The sequence below is a fragment of the Pinus tabuliformis genome, chromosome 2_2 (assembly GCF_031772625.1).
Source record: "Pinus tabuliformis cultivar Carrire ecotype Pingquan chromosome 2_2, CPIR1, whole genome shotgun sequence".
NCBI lineage: Eukaryota > Viridiplantae > Streptophyta > Pinopsida > Pinales > Pinaceae > Pinus > Pinus tabuliformis.
The window spans coordinates 793011686-793030074 of NC_142300.1; the positions used below are offsets into that span (position 1 = coordinate 793011686).

The window sequence follows — 18389 nt, forward strand, 5'->3', positions numbered from 1 at the left end:
ATCCTGCAAATTGCCACAAATTGAAAACAATGCAGTAATTATCAGAGTTTGTCAATTGTACACTCGCCATTATTTTTGTTACAAATTTAGTTGTTACGGTCAAATTGTGGATGCGATCCCAAACAAGTTTACTAGCAAGTTTTTGGCCACATTTAAATTATGGTTAATTTTTTTTTCCAACTGAAGAAATCGCCTAGAAAATTATGGCCAAACCTGTAGGTAAATGGTCCTTTTATTGCAATAAAAAATTATTGAAACAATGGATAAAATGGAGGTTCATGTAAAAGTACGTCCATTTTAAAATGCAGAAATCCAAAGCATGTTCACAAATCTATACTAAAATTACAGAAATTTCATCCAAACATTAAAATAAACTGAAATTGAAATTTAAATCGATTCCAAACATTAAAATTCTGGAAACTGAAATTGAAATTTAAATCGATTCTAGAAACTGAAATTAAAATTGGTAACAAGGCTTGCTTTCATAACCAAGTAGAACATAGATCCATAACTTAGAAATTTTAAAATTTTCTAATTATCTGAACATAGATCCATTTGCTGCGGTAAACGATCATTAGTTTTTTTCGTCCAAAGAATTGGGGCCGTAGCAGGAAGACAACTTAGGGCTCCACACCCACTGCACCAGAAACTGGCTTCTCACTCCATTCAAATTGTAGCTCGCACCCGCTTTGTTCTGCAGAACCTGACCCGTGTACGATCCGCCTCCGCCAGTCCCGTAAATTCCCTCGCACAGATCTGCAATTTCGTTCGGAGCCATAGGGTCTCCGCCCGCATACCATGAATTCGCCAGAGGATCGGTCACTGTCTCTGCCAGCTCATGGGCAATCACGCTGATCATCCCATCGACGGGTATGTTGTTATTGGGCGATTTGAAGGGCTTAACCCCCCGCATGTACGAGGGGATCGCGAATGGGTACGCGCAGAACTCGGGGCACTGGGTTCGTGAGTTCCCTATCCAGGCGTACGGAAGGACGCTGCCCGCGATGGACGGGTAGGTGAAATCGTGAAACCCGCAGACCGAGGAGCAGAAATCTTGGACTTGTACATCGGCGGAGGTGAGCACCAGGTAGATACCCGACTTGGTATCGAGGCGCAAGGGGTGACGAGGGCGCGTCAGGGCGCTGCTAATAACCGATTGAATTGAGAGACGGTCGAGGGATTTGCCCTGAGAATACCTGTGAATTTAGCCCAAGAAAATTTTAAGGGTTAAATTTAGCAAAATATTATTGCTATTAATCAAATGGATGAAATTCGTCAAATAGATGTTTTGTTTCAATATTTGTCTACATTCTATTTATACCTATGAATGAATGATTGATTCTAATGAAGTCTACCAGGTTGAGCAACTCAAAAAACCCATAGAGTAACAACTTTAACTCATTTTCATGGATTCATTCAGTAATAATCTAAATTTATTTTCATATTTTTTAGATGTTGAATTTTTTGTTATGAGTTTTAATTAGAAAGTTAACAATCTGATTGATCTTATTTTTGTCAAAAACTAATGATCGTCTATATTATTATAGATAAACATAATATTTAAATCCTTAAAAAAGAATGATCGTCTATATTATTATACATAAACATAATATTTAAATCCTTAAAAAATACCTGTCGTTCACCCAAGTTCCCACGGCCACGTTCTTGCTCACGTTGGCCCCCGTCTGGTCACTGTATAGCTCCACGGTCTTCCACCACTCGCTTACCGAGGGGCTCTTGATGCTCCGATCCGAGATCGAAAGCAGGAAGTTATTTATAATGGATTTGTCGCTGGGACTCCATTTGCCATACCAGATTGTGTGAATGGTGATATTGGAAGTGAGCACTGGACCCAAATAGTACTTCAGTTGAAGAAGCTTCGAGGACCCTTCATGCTTCTTTGATGGCCATGGTCTCCAGGCTTCCACAGGTATGCAAGCCAAAATACAGATAAACAACAGGGTGCCCAAAGGGATTGAGGAAGCTTTTACACTTCCCATTTGGAAGAATTGGCGAATGTTATCTTCAATTAGACTGGAAGTCAGGCAGCAGGTATATATGGTTTCCACGGAACTAACTGATTTCCAGTTTTTCAGCGTTAAATATAGCCGAATATCTCTGATTTCACTGAAATTCACGCGCTAAGGTTTCATTCAATGTAACTAATCTCCTCTTTGAGAGCATGTCTGTTAAAAGAAAACACTCTTTGCCCTACCTTCTAGAAATCCAGGTCCATATAACCGAGGAACTTGCATTTAAATCCAGCAAAGCTACCAGGGATATCATTTATCATGTAAGATCATATCCACAAAAAGTCAGCCCAAAACCTAGGACCAACGAACTATAGGGATCCCCCGTGGTAATAGGATTGTATTACATGCAATAAATTTGAATCTCAGAGATGATAAAAATCTGGTAAGATCAAGTCTCTTTTATTATTTTTGCAGAATTTTGTAAGATCAAATATTTTGTTATCTTAATAATAAATTATGATGTCTTTCCTCAAAACCACCTAATTTTTCAAAAAATGATTGCTAACTTCATGGATCCAAACAAGATAAAGCTTTAGTACATGAGGACTCTTCAAACTTATCCCGAAAAAATATCTGCGGGATATAAAAGATTTTTGAAAGGGAATAATTTGTTTTCTTCTTTGATATCCAGTAACCACTTTTATTTCAATAACTCCCCATTAATTATATATATATATATATATATATATATATATATATATATTTATCCATTTTTATTTCAATAACTTTTCATTAATATTAATTTTAATTTTATATTTATTTATATATATATATATTTATATTTATATATAAGAAAAAATTATAATTAGAATACACATCAACCACATGATCATAAGTTGTATCACCTTACTATTATTTATTATAATTTAGTTTAATATGATAGACCACGACATTAACGACTCATCCCAACAAATCACGTAATTCTTAATCCTTAATAGATTAATTACAATCATATATATATATATATATATATATATATATATTCTTTGTTTTATAATTACAATAATTATTTTATTTAAATATAATTTGTATATTTTATTTGTGACTTCAAGACTACGTATTAAAATCTTTCAAAGTATGAATGATGTATCTTAAATTTTTACATTACCTACATTAAAAAGGCACAACTTAATAGTCTAAGATTTCCCAAAAGTATAATCCTCCATTTTAAAACCAATTCTTCTATCATGTTTTTGGAACATCAACTTCAACAAGCACTTAAGCTACTCACCAATCTTCTCAAAGAAATTATGCTTCATAATCCAATAAGGTTCTTTCAATTAAATTCCCAATAGACCTTAGGTCCTTAACATTCCATAATTATAGCAACAAACCTGGCAAAAGAAGTCAAACTTTCCAAGGCATAAAGGTTTCATGTCATGGATCAAAGCCACGGTTCCAATGCCTTAAAACAAGGTATGAGTTCCCCCAAAGCCATAAACACTTCTATATCCCAAACCCTAGCTTTGGTTGTTGCAGTTGCATCTGGATCCCATTCCTTAACAACCTTAGCCTCTTTAGGGATCAAATAGAATCTCGATAGAAAACCTATAGTACAGGCTTCTTTCCTCAAAATTTCATTTACTAAATTTTACACTAATGGCTTGTTACTTTAAACAAAATTAGATTTAGGGATAACATCATGATTTGCTTCTAACCTACACCCTAATTCTAATCTTCCATGTAAATCATGACCCTTCTTTCTACCATCTCCTATGCCTTTTTTAAACACTCCTTCCAGAGAATGTCAATGTACTCCTCACCACTTTTAAAAAGGACTTTGATATTCCAAATTTTGTCATCCTCTAGCTTAGTTCCCCAATCATACTTCGAATCAAAGGGCATCACATCTTCCAAATCTAAAACAACAGAACCAATGTTTACTTAGGGTTTTATTGCTACCATAAATTATATGCTAGTCATCGTTGATTGCTAAAAATAGTTGTTATACGAGGGTTGTTTGGAGGATTGCCACTAGAGGAAAAGTTAGCAGCTCAAGAATGAGCTATGGTTTTTTGGAAATAAAGGAGTAATTTTCGAATAAAAAAAATCACATTATTTTTTGTTGCTTAAACCACCAATGATTTGATCTTGAATTACATCATTTACACAATACTTCATAACACATTTGAAGATTTTTACAGTAAAACATATTTTAAATTTTCAAAACTTTGGTGTTGTTAATTTTTTAAAAAGCAATGTCTTTTAAATATCGATATTCTTATTCAAGGATTTTTACACTTAAAAATATATTTTAAATTCACAAAGCTTTAATGTTGATAATGTTTTAAAAGGATGTCTTATAAATGTGTGTCTCACACTCATTATCTATATAAAACGAATATTCATAATAGAAACACCTAAGACATATGGTAGGAATAAAATAGGTATTATTATAAAATGAAGATTATATATATATATATATATATATATATATATATATTGGTGAATTGTTAATTAGTTGAAGTAATTTAAGTGAGATCTAAGATCTAATACCCACATCCAGTCAAATATACCAATAACTTACAATTTAGCAAGAACCAAAACTCCATCTTTATGACACAAAATTAAATATGTATATTGGAATTAGAACAAGTGAATGAGGCCCCCTTTTTTTGAGACAAATGATTCACCTCCTCACAATGACTTGACTACTAAAATCTAAAGAAGCATACATACTCTACCCCATATAGTTATAATAGTTAATTTATTTTCTTTTATAAAAATAAATTATAATAACAAATTAAAAACTATTCACTAAAACAATAAAATATATATATATATATCATTAATATGATTATTTTTCTATAACATCATTTAATATAATGAGTAATCATATAACATAATATTAAATAGTATGAAAAAATCAAATATATCTCACTTTTAATATCATATATTCTATATCTCATGTGGTTAGGAAAAATGATTATTATTGTCCCTACACATGTTCAATTTTGACAAATAACATATTGAACATATATTAAGTATATTGTTGTAATTATGGATTATTGTATTTTAATAACTTAATTAAAAAATTTGTGGAGACGGAAACTCTTGTAGCAGCTAGATTTTTGCCCTAGTTTACCAATCTTTACTTTTTTGCATGAATTTTCTGTAGATTTCTTATGCAATTCATTCAATGGTGAATCCATGTGATTCAGCGAAAAAGAAAGTTTCCTTTACAAGTATGGTTATTGGTCAAGCTAGTCCTTCTTTGGTTTTGTACAGTTCCATGCTAAAATTTGGTTCTGATCTTCCATTGATGTAAGAAATTCTCTCCATCAATGTTCCTATGCATGAGGGAAATGTTTTGTTGTGAGAAATATTTTTGGGAGCATGGCTTGGTTTGCAAGTTTAATAGGTAGTGGCCACAACTGGTTGATCTACACAAATGGATCTTTGAGACATGGAATTCACTTTTAACATATGAACTTAACATTTACCCTATTGATCGAGGTTTTTTCATTATGGTTTTTTATAATATAGAGGGAAAAAAGGCCATCTGTGAAGTTCGGCCATCATTTTGGGGTAGTGTCAGTCTCTTCATGTAGCCCTAGACTCCCACTTTTGATCTAGTAATGGTATCAATCTCCATGGCTCTAGTTTGGGTAAGGCTTCCAAACCTTCCCTTACATTTTTGGAATATTCCATCTCTTTCCTCTATTGGAAATGTGTTGGGAAAGTTTTATTGCCAATGTCCTGAAACTAAATTTTTTTACAAGACTACTGATGCTTGAATATGTGTGGAGATGGAATTCAACAAGAGTTTTCCCTTGGAGATTAATCTAATGGCTCCAAACTATGTTTAGGTCCAAAATCTTGACTATGAGAATATTTCATTTCAATGTAGAGTATGCTATGAAACAAAGCATTTAACTAAAAACTACCCCAAACGTTCTCAAAATGGAAAAGACCAAAAAAAATCCTGAAGGCCCAAATGGTAGGAAGGAGCGCAAGGTGATCACTATATGGTAAACAAGGAGGAATATATTCGAGATAAGAAAGAACCAAAAGTGAAGAAGGAAGTAAATATGGCCAAAGAAAATGCATCCGTGGCAACAAAATTCAAGTAGGAAAAAAGGCATGCCAATGTGGATCCTTTATACTCCAGGAAGGATTCTTCGATCATAGCGAAAGTGGAAAAGCAGAAAATACTCATGGAAAATGAATCCCCTCCAAAAACCACAAGGAACATTGAAAAGGAAACTTCTTGGATAGATCGAGCAGATGAGGAAGATTGTAGCATGCAATTGTCGAGGAACAACCCACCATAATTTGCAAAAAAATTGATTTATGCCATATTTGTCTCAATTTTAGCCCAAGAAACCATTCAAGTCTTAGATTACAAAAGCATGAAGTCAACCTCAAATAACACTATGTCATACCTCAAGTATGTTGATGATTGAACAATTTTGCTTCCTTGTGAGGATTAGCCAAATGTACCTTCCCAGAAGATGTCTTCATATCTAAGGTTTTCTCTATAAAAAAAATCTTGTTACTGTGACTATTATGTTGTCCTTTTTTATTTAGCACAATTGATATATGTTTCATAATAGGTGTCACAAATAGGGCTTAGACTTCCATAACTTCACTTCAGAAATTAATACAAAGAATACACCAAAACAAACTTTATATTAATGTTTTATAAAACTTTAATACTCAATGTAAACCTGAAAATATGTCACTAGTACAAAGATTTTTCTACAACAGATTTGGTGAAATATCCCAAAGAACATCTAAGTAATAATACCTTAGAAGTGAACGAATTATTGCCTCAAATTCCACTTCAAATTATCCAAAATAGACCATAAAGTATACATTTGTGAATAAATAAGAAACTTCCTCAAATAGGCTCATATCAGGGTCTAGACAAGTCTACATGACATGTCATAATAACCTGTTAAATTCATGTTCAAACCCTAGATGAAACTTATTTTTAGTCACATTCCATCCAAATTTTGACCTCAGGAGGTGTACAGAATAGGCTAAAACACCTCTGAGAATCTCATAACCAAGCCTCAGGTTTTCTCCACAAAATCATGCTTCAATAATTTGTCAAAATAAATTCAAATCAAGTGCTATAGAATCATTGACCTGAAGGGCTGATGAAAGTCGTAAGAAGATCTTAAATATAACCTTCAAACAAACACAATGATTTCACTTGATTACAAACCATCCAAAAATTTTCACAGAAGGGTCAAGATGTACCCTAGGAGCCCTACCTTAGAGAATCGAAATCAAGATCAATAGCCCTATTTCGTAGGGTTGAAATTAGACCTCAGGAGCCATATTTCAAAGGTCAGAAATTAGGCCTTAGGCAAATAAAATTTGCCTTAGAACGGATCAAAATATTGCCTTAGAGCTAGTTAGATTATACCTCTATTTTATCATGTCCAACCAACAACATCTTGGAAAAAATAAACCTCACAAAGTGGCCTTGAATAAGCCTCGGAAGGCTAGCAAAAAACCAATCCAAAAGAAAAACAAAAATCCCATAAATTTTCAGCCTTCTTCTAATGTCCTCATTATGTCCAGGCCTCATAAGTTTAGGAAAATATGAGCCTACGAATATATCTTTTGTAGGGCTAACCGAGCCTTATATATATTAAACAAAGGAGTGAAATATGGGTGCTGACTTTCCTAAAATGATGGAGCTAACCTTAAGAAAAATTTGAATTTGAATTTTCAAATTTATAGATTTAGGAGCCAACCTATACTTCAACATTTTTGAATATATATATTTTTTAATAAAAATACTTCATATGTCTCTTTTTAGCAAACCAATTTTGGAAAGGATATTTCCTAATTTAAGATTTATTAAGACCCATGCAAAATTATCAATTTATCTTCAATATATAAGAAATCATTAAGTTTCCTTCAATCATTCAAATTTTGGGGACCTTGACCACGCTTTTGGGGCACTAACTTCGATTGGACATAACTCCTCAACCGTGAGGAGTTATGGCGCGTACCACCTACCACTAGAATTGGAATGATGATGAATATCAAATGATGATGGTCTAGTAAGCAAAAACACTTACCATATCATCAAAAATATTCATCAATTTCAAGGTATCATGACAAAAATTGAAGGGATTACTTCCTTCTAGGGATTCTTGTCCATTGAGTCTTCCAACTAATGCAATCCATGACATATAGTTAGAGAGTTCAAAGATAGATGTTGGCATCAATGAAAACAATATTCAATAATCTCCCCCTTTGTCATTGATGGAAACACACATACTCCCCCTGCGGTTATTGCTCCCCCTATCTCCATGTTTCTAATCTTCCCTTTTTTATTTCTCTCCCCATTTGACATCAATGGCAAAGGGTTACTCCCCATAATGAAATATATTCCTTTTTATTCCTAAAATATGTCTTTCTTCCTTCGACTACTTCTCTCCCCCTGACATGTTATGCCTCTCGTGACTTGCCACAATTGGTTCTATCTACCAACATGCATTATCGAGGAGATTTACCTCTACGAAAAAAATCATGAATTCTTGATCTTGAAATGTCACAAAAACTATCCATGACTCCACTAATCCACTGAACACAAAGTTGAATAATTTTCCCACAATGTTGATTACTTCTCTGATGACTTATTTACATTTTTCATCTGCCATTCCAAATCAAACTACCCTAAGGATAGATATTTAAATTTGCAACCACTACTACTTAGACTCCCTCTCTTCAATATTCACAAGGCATGAGTCTTCAAGCTAGATCTTTTAGAACAATATATGAAACTGCTCTACTGAAGGATTGTTCTGAACCTTGACATATTCCTACTTATTGGTGGATTCATCATGATTTTGAGACTTCATAAATACTGAGAGCATGACTGCTGATATTTTTTCATTTATTTGATCTCTTTTATTTTTCTTTCTTCTCCAAACCTTCATGTACCTAATATTAGAGTTTTATACCATGGAATATTTCATCATGTATCTGCAAACATGAGCTATGTGTCCATATTTATGAAATTTGTAACATTCAATGTTGAACCTGAATGATGGAGCAACTAATAAATATTTTTTGCTAACTATTTGAATATTTTTCATGTGTTCCTGCAATATTTCTTCTAGGGTTTTGATAGTGACCTTGATAATAATCCTTGTCATAAGTTTTGAAATCCCTAGCCATATGCCCAAAGTTAGAACATGAGAAACAATAACCATTAAACATACTAGGGAACCTAGACGATATGTCTTGTTTTGGCGATCTTCTATAGAAATTCTTTCTTCGAGGAGGTCCAACTCTTTGTTGTTCATTATCCTTGATTACTTCAACATTACTTCTCTAAGCAGCAACATTTCCACCCATCTTTTGTTCTTCGCCTCGATTTGGCCTTTTAAGGATCTTGCTACTAGGATTCTTGTCAATTTTTCTCTACAGGGGCTTGGAGCTTGTGCCTTCATTGCATGGGGCTTTACTTAGTCTTTTGACTTAATCTTCAACTAAGTAATTTAATGATCCTGCTCATTAATGACATGATTTTTCCTTTCGTCATATTGCAATTGCTCCTACCTTTTCTTGAGCTGATTTATTTCATCTAGAGTAGAATCAAGTTCCTTTTTATATATACTAAATTTTCTCTCATACTTCTTGTTGGCATTATGATACAGGTGTTGTCCTTGATGGAAACTCACTCAGAGGTATGATACAGGTGGAAACTCAATTAGATGACAGATCATACTAGAGAAGGACAAGAGAGAGGTATACGCAGGTTAACTTTGATGAAAGTGTATATACACACGGATGAGTTATACGTACACACGCAGGTTCACAGAAGGAAAGGCGCGTACATGTCGGAAAACTAAGTTTTGGTCTGTGGTATTTGGTCCATGGTATTTTGGTATTGATCCATGGTATTTGGTCCGAAGTGTTGACCCCAGGTATTGGGTCCAAGGTATTGATTCTACATGGTTTTGGACCATGGTATTGAGAGAAGCCTAAACCTATATAAGGAGAAGATCATTAGGCCAAGGGGGTCAGTGAGGAAGTGATGAATATCTGATATTCTGGTTATGGGTTTGTGATGCTTTGCTTGATCTGAACCAAGGATGCACTCATGTGGATGATGATGAACGATGGATTGGGATCTTAAGGCTTGGAATGTTTATTATTATATGGTTTGATTATGGATAGACTAGATATGAATTGTTGATGAATGTTTTATTGTATGAATGTTATGATCTAGGTATGACTGATGTCTGGAATAGCTGCAAAGTTATGAGTAAATATTTGCAGATCTGTACGCGGGTTGGCTTTGGTGAAAGCGCATATGTACGCTGGTTTGGTTCTTCATAGTAGCATATACATTATGAGATATGATATTTGAAGCTGCAGTTGGATCTTGTTATTGGTGCAGAGTTCTATTGTCTATTCTGTGTTCTGGTGACTGTGTTGTTGACAGGGTTTCAGTGTTTCAGTATTGGGTGATTCAGAGATTGATGGTGCAGGTGTAGTTGATGGGTGTATTGTTGTGATGATTAATTTTGTGCTTCAATGTTGTTGATGGATCCAATATGAAAATTGGATGAAACGTGACCTTCATATTATGGTATTGTGCTTCAAGAGTATCCAGTATTAAAATTTATGAAATGTGGTCCCTGGAGGAAGAGAGAAGATAATAGAGTTTTGTAGGCCGACGCCTATGTACTGGTAAACATATTAGCTAGTACAAGAGCTAGAGGGTTGTAGCTCCCTTCCAGGAGCAACTGGAAAATGAGTGAAGGTTAGAGCCTTCAGTAGGCTGGCGCCTACATACTAGTAAATGGATTGGCTAGTACAAGAGCTAAGGGGGTTGTAGCTCCCTTCCAGGAGAAACTGGAGAATGAGAGAAGGTTGTATCCTTCTACAGGTAGAAGCCTACGTACTGGTATAAGACTACACCAGTACATAAATATTATAAAAAGAAGTTTCTTATTAAAGGAAGATAGAAACGAATTGCAGCAAGTGGTTTTCACCCACATTGGGTTTCCACCTTATATCATGGTGTTCATGTGTGCTCCTTATGTGTGATGATCTATTCTATTTTACTGCACCTGTTTACTGTTAATTGGTTAATAATGTTCTGATGCACTCATTGAAGATCAACTAACTGAATCATAAGTTTACTGGATATATGCTAGTTGCATTAAACACAGTTGCGTATATATGTGGGTATCCTTAATTGAAGTAGCGTATATGAATCTAAGTATGAAAATGAAAAGATTATTGATTTTCTAATACTGATTCACCCCCCCTCTCAGTATTATTTCCAACAATTGGTATTAGAGCAGGTCCTTTGGTAGAAGCTTGATCACTTGAAGGAGATCCATAGAACAATGGGAAAGAAAGTGTGTCAAAAGAAGAAGATAGCTCAAAGGAACAATGATAGCCTGCCATTGAGTGGAAGCAAGTATTCAGATCCTGATTCACCTCATATTGAAGATGGACAAGAAAATGAAGCATCAGACAAAATCATAGATCAACAAGATCTACCCAGCAAAAGGGAGAGTGCCCTTAAAGAAGAAATTATTAGCTTAAAAGCTCAGCTGGAATGTGCCTTCAAAGTTCATCAAATGCTGCAAGAGTTGAATGAAGAACAAGAAAAGGAGATTTTCAAACTAAGGCAACAAATGGAAGAAGGAAGAAAGTCTGAGGAAATTTTGAAGAAGCAATGTCTGGAAAAGGAAGAAAAACATCAGGTTGAGGTAAATATCTTGAAAGGTAAATTAGAAGAAAATGATAAACTATTACGATTTCAAGACAGTACTAAGATTTTGGATGATATTCTTAGTAGTCAAAGGTCGCCTGCTATCAAAACTGGTCTTGGTTTTTATGAATCTGCTGAAGGTGAATCTAGCTCACAAGGTGAGGCAAGGAACTCTAATGAGAAATCTAAAATGATCAACAAGGAGATGAGAGGACAACCCCATCAACAGCCAAGGAAAGAAATTCCTCAAAGAAAATCTTTTGCTCCTAACTGTGGAAGTGATAGACGATTATTTCCTCCGATGAATAATGTTGAATGTTATGTATGTCATAATCTTGGACATGTTGCAGCCAGATGCAGAAGTAGAATGGTTCAAGACCATCACTTAGAAAGATCATCATGTTCCAGATATTTTAAGGGATATTGTTTTTCTTGCAATATATGTGGTCACAAAGCTGTTGATTGCTAGAGAAGGAATATGAAACATGTAAGATGTTATGCATGTAACAAGCTTGGACACATAGCAAAGGAATGTAGGAGAATATTTTGGGCACCATACCAAAAGGAGAAAACATCATCACAGTTAAAGATATGGAAGAAAAAGGAAGTACAGCCAAAAAGATGTGGCATAGCAGAATACACAGAAATGATAGACTCAGAGGAAGCTGGAAGCGTGGAACATCAGTGTTCCAAATCTCATACACAGGTATCATGAAGACAAGTCACGTATATACACAAGTTAGATGTTGCACAGTCGCGTATATGGAGCTCTGAAGAAAAACAGTAGAACAGACTCAGGAAATGGTTCTGTCGTGGTATATGATGGTTGGCACAGGCTCAGGGGGAGCATATGCTTTGAATAATGCATTGTTGGCATTATGGTTAGAAGTCCTTGGTGATGATGCTTATTAACACATCTTGCTATTGATTGTTGATTGACCAAGACAATGGATTACAGGTTATGATGCTTATGGTGTAGATCATATGGTGTATGATAGTTGCTGATAACTATCATGGTCATGTTTAGGTCCTTGGTCCTTGTGAGTTCATATGATGTATTTTGTTACCCCACTATGCATGGGATGGATGATGTAATGGTTCTTGTGTTTGAGTCAAAAATGGTGTATCCCCACTTGATTGGGAGATTGATGTATGTATGAGCCTTTAGAAGGTCATTGGCAATGCATGTATAGGGTCATGTTATGCTTTTGTAGACCTTGCATGTGCTCAAGGGGAGCATGGACGGATTGGTACAACTTGGCATGTACAAAGGGGGAGCTCAATCAGAAACTTTAGCATGTACTCAAGGGGAGCATGGAAAGCAGAATGTATATCAAAGAAGAGAATATCTTGGTCCACCCTTTGCCCTTGATGTCAAAGGGGGACAGTGAATTGGTGTGGTGGTTGCCATCAAGTCCAAAGGGGGAGATTGTTGCCATTATGATACAGGTGTTGTCCTTGATGGAAACTCACTCAGAGGTATGATACAGGTGGCAACTCAATCAGATGACAGATCATAGTACAGCAGGACAAGAGCAAGGTATATGCAGGTTAACCTTGATGAAAGTGCGTATACATGCGGATGAGAAAAACAGAAGACGTGTATACGTACACATGCAAGTTCACAGAAGGAAAGGCGCGTACATGTCAGAAAACTAAGTTTTGGTCCATGGTATTTGGTCCAAAGTGTTGACCCTAGGTATTGGGTCCAAGGTATTGGTTCTACATGGTTTTGGACCATGGTATTGAGAGAAGCCTAAACCTATATAAGGAGAAGATCATTAGGCCAAGGGGCTAAGTGAGGAAGTGATGAATATCTGATATGTTGGTTATGGGTTTGTGATGCTTTGCTTGATCTGAACCAAGGATGCACTCATGTGGATGATGATGAACGATGGATCGGGATCTTAAGGCTTGGAATGTTTATTATTATATGGTTTGATTATGGATAGACTAGATCTGAATTATTGACGCATGTTTTATTGTATGAATGTTATGATCTGGGTATGACTGATGTCTGGAATAGCTACAAAGTTATGAGTAAATATTTGCAGATCTGTACGCGGGTTGGCTTTGGTGAAAGTGCGTATGTACGCTGGTTTGGTTCTTCATAGTAGCGTATACATTATGAGATATGATATTTGAAGTTGCAGTTGGATTTGGTTATTGTTGTAGAGTTCTGTTGTCTGTTCTGTGTTCTGGTGACTGTGTTGTTGACAGGGTTTCAGTGTTTCAGTATTGGGTGATTCAGAGATTGATAGTGCAGGTGTAGTTGATGGATGTATTGCTGTGATGATTAATTTTGTGCTTCAATGTTGTTGATGGGTCCAGTATGAAAATTGGATGAAACGTGGCCTTCAGATTATGGTGTTGTGCTTTAGGAGTATCCAATATGAAAATTTAAGAAACGTGGTCCCTAGAGGAAGAGAGAAGATCATAGAGTTCTGTAGGCCAGTGCCTAGTATTGGTAAACATATCAGCCAGTACAAGAGCCAGGGGGTTGTAGCTCCCTTCCAGGAGTAGCTGGAAAACGAGTGAAGGTTGGAGCCTTCAGTAGCCTGGCGCCTATGTACTAGTAAATGGATCGGCTAGTACAAGAGCTAAGGGGGTCGTAGATCCCTTCCAGGAGAAACTGGAGAACGAGAGAAGGTTGTAGCCTTCTGCAGGTAGAAGCCTGCATACTGGTATAAGATTGCACCAGTACATAAATATTATAAAAAGAAGTTTCTTATTAAAGGAAGATAGAAACGAATTGTAGCAGGTGGTTTTCACCCACATTGGGTTTCCACCTTATATCATGGTGTTCATGTGTGCTCCTTATGTGTGATGATCTATTCTGTTTTACTGCACCTGTTTACTGTTAATATGGTTAATAATGTTCTGATGCACTCATTGAAGATCAACTAACTAAATCATAAGTTTACTGGATATACGCTAGTTGCATTAAACACAGTTGCGTATATACGTGGGTATCCTTAATTGAAGTAGCATATATGAATCTGAGTATGAAAATGAAAAGATTATTGATTTACTAATACTGATTCACCCCCCCCCCCCCCCCTCTTAGTATTATTTCCAACACTTTTGAACAGATTCCTATAATTGGTTTGTTAATATTTTCTCTTCCTTCTCTACTTCCTCCATTTGAAGTCTTGGAAGGGAAACTTCTTCTTCGAGCATCTAATTTCACTCCCTTACTTTGTTAAAATCACATAAGGTGCTAATCAATTCTCCCTCCATGTCGACTATTGCTTCTTCTTCATCATCTACTTCATCTGAATCACAATCATCATCATCATCCTCATCTTGACATAAATGCTTCTTTGAGTAGATATTGTAAAGCTTCTTCGAAATCCTTTTGGTTGATGAGCAATAATCCACTTTGGCTTTCACAGAAGCTGGCAAGGAACTAAGAATGAAATTCATGGATTTTGTATTTTACCTTCTATATTTGTTAATAGACATGTATCTAGAAATAATAAAGTGTCATACATCATATCCATAAGCTTTCAGACAGGCTTCCATTCTGGATTCCCATATTTCATATTTGGCTTCATTGAACTTAGGAGCTTGTGGACCAACTTGATTCTCTTCATTATCTATAACAAATTTAGGGACTATTGCAATACTATAGACTTCCTTTGATTTTTTGCATGTGTGCAACTTTGAATTTCCCATCTCTACACTTCTAAGATCTTCCTTCCAACTGTTAGGAAGAAAATTAAGGAACCTTCTCTTATACCAATTGTTGGAAGAGGGGATGAATCATTATTTCACTTCAATTAGTTAATTTTAACTTCATATAGCATTACTTATCATTATCATTAGTTTAAAACATAAATTATAGACACCATTCAACAATGCATAACATCCAAAACAGTACACAAGAGATTTTTAGCCTTTCTGGGAGAAAAACCACAAAATGATTTTAATATAGGTCTTTAAGATTACATCAACAAGAAGCTCCAGCTTCAAATTTTCTCCAAAAACAACTAGAAGGATGATCCAACCCCCTAGTTTATCAGCTCTAACTGAAATCACACTTGAACACCCCAATTTACCATCGTTAACTAGAATGATGCTCCAACGCCCCAATTTACTAGCTCCAACTAGAAGGATGCTCTAACACCTCGATTTAATAGGTCCAACTGAAAGGATGCTCCAACGCCCTAATTTACCAACACCAACTAGAGGGACACTCCAATGCTCTGCACTAGCTCCAACCTACCATAACACCACCCCACCACCTTGAAGTTTTCTCAGGCTCCAACCTAAAGGAGACTCCACTCTCCACCTTGCACCACCTTGCTACCCTGCTCAAGAAACTACCATGTGCCCTGAAGGCTCCAGCCTTCAATTCATCACAATGGACCAAGATTTCATATTATTTTGAAAATGGATCCACCTATGCACAAATTAATATAAATTGAAATAAAAAGCTTCTAACTTCGTCAATCTAGCACAAGGACACCAGTAGAAACACCAACCCTCACTGCACAAGGATTAAACCCTAAATAGTCAATCTAGTACTCAAAAACCCAACATTGACACAACAACTTTGTCTTTATTATTAATGATAGAACCTATGCTTCTACTCAAGATATCAAACCCTAGTAGCATAAAGTCTATCAAGTCATATACTTTTGCTCAAATTCAATAGCATACCCCACTTAGCAAAGTGGAAGCACCTAACACTCTCGACTCAATGGACCTCAACAATTTTGTCTTCTCAATGATACTCTCTATCTTCAATGACATTGAAATGTCAACAATCCTCTCTACTTATCAACCACATTAAGTTGTCAAACCCTAACTGGAATGTGCATAAATTAACATTCTCTATTAAATTATGTCCACAAAAAATGCATCTCATTGTCATCTCTAGAAAAAACAATTCATGTAAACATAATTAGAATGTGGCATTATCACATGATCATAGAAATATATGGTTTTTTTAGTAATTCCCTATTCTTCTTAACAACATCAATATGAATAGGCAATATACGAGTTGTCTTCTTACTAATCATTCATGAACAAGGTGGGAGACATAACTAATTATCAATTTGATTAACAAATCCATTCCTTGCTATAAGTATTGAATCTCATACTTTACAATATACTAACAACATGAAAAAAATTTGATAAGTATAATAACATCTTCTTGAGATATATGCATGTACCTTAGTATCAAATCAAATTCATTTAGCCCTGATCAGAATATGTGTTGTCATACTAATTTAGGATAGATTTATCCCTTTTGAAACCCATGAAGCCATTCAAATTTTAGCTTAGAGAATCCTGAAGTCAACCTTAAATATCATTGTGTCATACCTTAAGTGTGTCGATGATTGCACATTCATGCTTCCTTGTGAGGATTAGTCAAATGTACTTTCCTAGAAGACGCCTTCAGATCTAATGTTTTCTCTGAAATGTATTCTTCTTATTGTGACTATTATGTTGTCATTTTTTATTTAGCACAATTGATAAATGTTGCACAAAGGGTGTCACAAATAGGGCTTAGACTACCCTTACTTCACTTCTGAAATGGATACACATAATACATTGAAACAATCTTTGTCTTAATGTGTAGTTAAACTTTAATACTCAAGGCCAAGCCTCAAAATAGGCCACAAGTATATATATTTTTCTATAGTGGATTTGGAAGTAATAATCCCTTAGAAGTAAATGAATTCTAGCCTGAGGTTCAACTTAAGTTTATAAAAAATAGACCTCAAAGTATATATTTGTGAATCAATAAGATACTTCCTCAAATAGGCTTAGATCAAGGTCTAAACAGGTCTACATGACATGCCACAATTAGATGTTACATTCATATTCAAAGGGCCCAAATGAAACTTATGTTCAACCACAGTCCATCCAAATTTTGACCTTGTGAGGAGTATAGAACAGGCTAAAACACCTCTGAGAAACTCAGAACCAAGCCTTATATTTCCTCCACAAAATCATGCCTCAATAAGTTTAAAAAATAACTTCATATCAAGTTCTACATGAATCTTTGACGTCGCAGGCTGATGAAAGTCTAAAGAATATGTTGATTCTAACCTACAAACAAACACATGGATTTTACTTGATTTGAGACCATCCTAAAATTATCACAGAGGGGTTGAGATGGGCCTAAAGAGACCTATTTTATAGGACCAAAATCAAACCTCAAGAGCCCTATTTCAGAGGTTTGAAATCATCCCTCAAGATATTTATTTCAAAGGGCCAAAATTAGGCCTCCAGCAAATGAAATTTACCTCAAAACGGATCAAAATATTGCCTCAAAGTGATTCATATTCTTCCTCTCTTTTAATATGTACAACTAGCACTATCTCAAAAAACATTAGCCTCACAAAGTAGCCTTGAATATGACCCAGAAGGATAGAAAAAACCTAATCCAAAAAACAAACAAAAATCCCCTAAAAAATTTCGCCTTCTTTTGATCTCCTCGTTCTATCCAAGCCCTAGAGGTTTAGGAAAATATAATGTTGTAAATATGTCTTTTGGAGGGATAAACGAGCCCTATATATACTAAACAAGGGAGTGAAATATGGGGGACCAAGTTTCCTAAAAAGGTGGAGTCGACCTTAACAAAAATTCAAATTTCAATTTTCCAATTTACATATTTAGGAGCCAACCTGTACTTCAAC

At 35.2% G+C, this 18389-nt stretch overlaps 1 pseudogene; it reads right to left on the minus strand.

The window, feature by feature from the left end:
• Positions 1-448: 448 nt before the first annotated feature.
• On the minus strand, positions 449-2000 carry LOC149195072 (protein EXORDIUM-like 3 pseudogene; annotated as a pseudogene).
• Positions 2001-18389: the final 16389 nt, after the last annotated feature.